This window comes from Galeopterus variegatus, unplaced genomic scaffold (assembly GCF_000696425.1).
Source record: "Galeopterus variegatus unplaced genomic scaffold, G_variegatus-3.0.2 Scaffold553, whole genome shotgun sequence".
Lineage (NCBI taxonomy): Eukaryota > Metazoa > Chordata > Mammalia > Dermoptera > Cynocephalidae > Galeopterus > Galeopterus variegatus.
In genome coordinates, this window is record NW_007726664.1 from 237180 (window position 1) to 242912 (window position 5733).

A 5733-nucleotide genomic window follows, 5' to 3' on the forward strand; every position below is an offset into this window, starting at 1 on the left:
CTGTTTGGGAAGACCTGCATAATTCAATCGTGCTCCTGGCATTTGTGAGCAAAGCAATCACCCCAAAGTTGTGGCAATAAAGCCTTTATAGCCCCCCATGCTGGCATGCCCGCTTTCTAGGTACAAAGCCCCAGTTTGATAAACTTCCACTTCTCACATTTGCATAATGAAAATGGACGAGATTTTAAACCCAGGCTGTGGGGAGGCATAACTCGCAGCTCTCCTGAAAGTGAATCACGAGCTCGCTTGAGTGGAGGTGGCTGGGAAACACACCAAACTCGCCAATAGGACTGCAGGGCTGGGCAGGGGTGCCAGAAAAGACCTTCCCCGCTCCCTCAGATCTGGAACCGAGCAGGGTTCTGGTTGAAGGTCACATTACTCCTGGGTCAGAGAGTCATAACATCAAAGTGCCCTTGCAGTGAACACACCGACAGTCTGTGTAAGGCAAGTTTGGGGCAGAAAGGGTGGTTACAACCTAGGTACGCATCTGATATTCCTCTCCATCACCTCCCTTACCACCACCACCTCTCCCCCCCCCGCTTTCTCTGGCGCCCTCACATTTTCTGGTACCCCCTCCTTCAATCTGCCATCCATCACCCACCACTTCCACACGTTTTGCAGAGTGTACTCGCTGGAGACAGAGGAGGAATCCGGTGCCTGCCCCTCTCAGGAGATTACCGCAGCCCTGCCGGAGCTCAGTGGTAAAAGTTTGAACGTGTCTGCAGAGCTTAATCAAATGCTAATTCCGTGTGGTGAAAGAATTTGCTGGAATCTGCAAGGGAGCTCCTGGCAGCAAGAAAATGCGTTGATTCACTCCCAAATCTGCTTTGCCCAAGCCGGGTGCGATTTAGACTGTAAAGCTGCATTAAATCACAAAGTGCTGTGTGGATCACACAGCCATCCTTTGTGTCGTTAATGAAGGGAAAAACAGGGCTTTATTCTGAAGCTTTGTGTATAATCAGATGCCATGTTGTAAAGCTCTGGAAAACACACCAGAAATCATAATTGGGAGGAAATAAAAGGGTTAGTCCAAAACAGCATATGATTTAAATAAGAAGGAAAAAGAAACTGCCCCCAAGATTTGTGCGTTTCAAGAATCAACTTTTAATTCATTCGCAGGGAGATTACAGAAGGGGAGGATCAGCCTTTAAAATAGTATGAAAAGCTAGTTTAGATGTAAATGAGAGATAATGGGCTTTCACCAGGAAATAAGCAGGGAGGGCCAAGCTTGTGCCCAGGGCAGGGAGTAGGGGGGAAACATCTTGGCCCACAGGGCTCCAAAGGCCTCCAGACCCAGATGCCAAGAGAACACGGGGTTTGTGGCCTGGTGGCGGAGAGAGGAGGCTTCATGGCTCAGGGTCTGATAACCACCATTCAGAAGAAGAAAGATAGGTGCTGGCTGCCCGTGGTGGTCCCCAAGGGTTCCGGGGCTTGGCCAAATTGAGGCGGGGGGAGATCTTGATTGTTGCTTTAACACAGAAAATTTCCTTGATACGAACATTTTGAGGTCGCTAAGGAAGGGGGTTGTGGCTTTTATGCTTGTCTTACAGCTGGAGTTAAGGAGCGCTGCATCGAGCCCTCCCCAGTTCTAATTCACTAATGATTTGCTTATTAGTTCGGATCAGGGAGCCAGCTTCTGGAGAGATGTGAATTGGCATTGATTTAATCCTCTTCCCAGCACGCGCTGCCAGCCCAGGGTGAGGCTGGGAGGGGAGAGAGGGGCTGCCAGCCCGATCAAGAGCAAGTTGCTGCTTCTCCTGCCTGGCTTTGTCTGCCTTCCTTACTATCTGCTCGCAAGCAGAAAGGAGCCATGATAGTGGGCGCAAGCCCTAGAGCCCAAGCCAGGGGTCTACACCTGGCTGTCTCTGGGTGATGCTGAGCTCAGTGGCCTCCTGGGAAAATACGGGTGTGGACAAAATGCTGTGGAGGGTCCCTCAGCTCAAGCATCTCTCATTAGATGGACTGGGGCCTCTAGAACATTTTGGCGGGGAGTAATTCTGCCCACCATTTATTCAATATTCTGTGAGCCAGGTGCTGTTCCTAAATCATGTCACTTAAACCACCTACCAGCCTCTCAGGTAGATACCATCGTTATCCACACTTTACAAGGGAGGAAGCTGAGCCTCAGAGAGGTTAAGTAACCAGCCTAAGGTTGCACAGGGAAAACGACAGAACCCAAGCTGTGTAACTCTGGAGTCTTCAGTCTTCACCACTACACTGTGAGGCTTCATCTGAACCACTTCAGCTTGCACATAACTTCTTCTCGTCGGATGATCCCTTCATAAACTGCCATCGAGAGCATTTTTCTCCATCCTTCTAACTAGATAATTCAATAATAGTCAAGGATTTAGTGTTCTAGAGCATACTGCCCATGGTTCATCTTAGCATAATGCTCTTTTCTGAGCATTTCAGGAAGTACAACTCAATATTTGTTTATTCCAACCTCACTGGCCTAGTTACTACAGCCCCAGCTCCACACCTTTGCTCAGGCAGTTCCCAGAACCTTCACGACCCATCCTTCCCTTCTCTACCTGTCCAGAGCCTAGCAATACCCCCACAGCGTAGAATAATCTATTGGCAAGTTGATAGTCATCTTGTCCTCACTCCGACCTTTCCCATTAAGAGTTCTCTTTTTTCAGGAGCTGGCCTGTTAGCTCAGTTGTCTAGAGTATGGTGCTGGTAACACCAAGGTCCAGGGTTTGATCCCTGTACCAGCCAGCTGCCAACAACAACAAAAAAAAGTACCACCATCAGGCACTTAACACATACCATCCTGTTGCCATCTTTGCCATCTTTTCTTATGTATGTGCTTACTTTTCTTGTGTCCTCTGTCAGGCTGAGCTTTTGAGAACTGGAATTGAGTCTCACACTTCTCTACATTTCTAATTCTACAGTGACTTGAACATAGTAGGCCCTCAGAAAATACTTGCCAGTTATCTGATTAAAACACGAGACTTGATGTGTAGTTTCTTTGGAAATCCCTGGTGGATATCTTTTCAGTCTCTATAAGCCCTGCTCCTCTTCAAAAGAGATCCATTACAGATTTCACTCAGTTTCAGAATGCTATTAATGGTGCAAATAAAGTGAGAGTTTCTAAGAAATCCCTGTGGATAGCTCGCCTCAAGTCAGTTCCAGAAGGGTCCAACGAGCACTTATTAAACTCCTACTGTGCGCCCAGGCACTGTGCTAGGCACTAAGGATTTCAGAATGAATAAGACATAGGGCCTGCCCTTCTATCTTGAGTATTATAACCTGAACTAGACAGCCATTGTGTGGGTCTCTCCTACTAAATGGTAAACTTTGTAAGAACTAGGATCATGCCCAGTTTTGTTGACTACTCTATCTCTATTTCATAGCACAGTGGAAAGTATGCTCCGAAAATATACGTTGAATATGAACGTGCAGAGAACTTTATCAGATTACCTCATTTAACCTTCACTACAACACAGTGAAATTAGTACAGATGGTCCCCAACTTACAATGGTTCAACTTAACAATTTTTCAACTTTTTGATAGTAGGAAAGCAATATGCATTCAGGAGAAACTGTACTTTGAGTACCCATACAACCATTCTGTTTTTCATGCTCAATACGGTATTCAATAAATTACATGAGAGATTCAACACTTTATTATAAAATATATATTGGCTTTGCGTTAGATGATTTTGCCCAACTGTAGGCTAATGTAAGTGTTCTGAGCAAGTTTAAGGTAGGCTAGGCTAAGCTGTGATGTTCAGTAGGTCAGGTGCATCAAATGCACTTTCAACTTACAATATTTTCAACTTATGATGGGTTTATTGGGACATACCCCTACTGTAAGTTGAGAATCATCTGTACAGTGATTTTCATTCCATGATGAAAAAGCAGGTTTAATGACTTTACATAAATTTATGGAGATTATATGGAGGGGAGAGGATGGTGAGACCCATGTCTGTTTGGTTCCCAACCATTTACCACACCCCTCACCCAGGACTTCCAGGACACCCTCCTGAGTTGATAGAAGATGGGGCAGAAGAAGGGTCCAAGCCAATTCTGACTAAGTGTAGGTTACCATTGTCCCTTCAACAGCCAATTCACAGCCCAGCTTAAAATTAATTGCTCAGAATGAGCCCACCTAGCCCTTGGTTTCCAAATACCATTTCCCATCAATGTTTTGGAGAAACATATCAAAGGAGGCTAAAGAGACATGACAACTAAATGCAATATCGATCCTAGATTAGATTCTGGATCAGGAAAAGAACTTGCTGCAAACTACAGTGTAGAGGCTATAGACAAAATTTGAGTATGGACCATACATTAGATATTTTTGTATCAGTATAAATTCCTTGGATGTGAAAATGGTCTTGTGGTTATGTAGGAGAATGTCCTTGTTCTTAGGAAATATAGGCTGAAATATTTAAGAGGTGAAGTGTCATGGTGCCTGTTTTCAAATGGTCCAGAAAAAAAAAAAAAGACAGACAGGTGAACAAATATGGCAAAATAATAATTTGTGAATCAAGACGTGGAATATATGTGTGCTCACTGTACTATTCTTCCTATTTTTCTAAAGGCTTGAAATTTTTCAAAATAAAAATTGAAAGAGGAGAGAATTATGCAGAAATCGCCCTGAAAATTTTGCCCACATCCGCCTAGAAAGGAAGATCTGAAATGGAGGCTGGGGGCCACAAATGCAGATGCCTTGGTCACAGTAAGTAGACAGCAGCTGTGCAAATGGCTGCATTAGCTGAAGTTCATCCTTACAAGAGCACTCACAAGAAGCTTCTGTGGAAACCAACCGTTTTTATAGGTGTTTTCAAACCTGAAACCAAATTACTACATACCATTAAATATAGAGCTGTACATGTGGAAACCTTTGACTGGTAACTCAGGACGAGGTGGAAGCAGGTTTTAGGTATCCCATCTCCACTTCAGAGACTAAAATCTGTGCCACTTATTACCTCGGGTAACACCTAAATGTCAAAAGGCAAGGACAGAGCCAGAGAGCAAAGCTTGCCTGTGAATACAAATGGGAGCAGGCTTTAAAAATAAAGCTGGGGTTCAGGTTCCAATACTGCAAATGCCAATCAAAAAACTCATTTAATGTTTTAAATATGTGGGTGAGAGTTGAGAATTACATCTGAAAGGCCGCTATCCAGGAATAAGTACAGAATCATCCTGTAGATTTCTGAATTTCTGCTTGTCTGCCTTAGCATTGATTTAGCTTTTTCTTTTTAAAGAATAAAATGGGGAGGGGGCACGACTCTTTTAAGTTTTTTTTTAAATGAGCATATATTTGTGAAATTATTTTCCAAAATAAAAACTGGGGTAAAAGAAAAAGAATTGCTCAGACCTGGGCCTGAAAATATGTCAAAGGTAGATCTGGGCAGTGGAGATAGAATCTTCATAACTAAAGAAAAGGGGGGGGGGGGTTAGGTTTTAGGGCTAAAATTTTTCCCTAAGTGGAACAATAATTGATGTCTGAGATGAACTTTTATGTCAACACTTTGAGGATGGGGCAGAAGCCAGAAGGACAGACTCTGTGCTAATAAAACTTGGGATACATTGGCTTAGAGCCTTCTAGTTTCTGCTGGCGAAGTTCTGGTGATGCCTTTAGTAGCCAGTGGTGGCACTTTTTTCTAAGACCTGGCAGTTGAAGGGTGGTCTCTGACTGGGGCAGTCAACAAAACAGATGGCCTTGTTCTCAAGTGGGAGGGTCCAGTTCAGTGCAAAGGAAAACCCTCACTGCCACTACGAC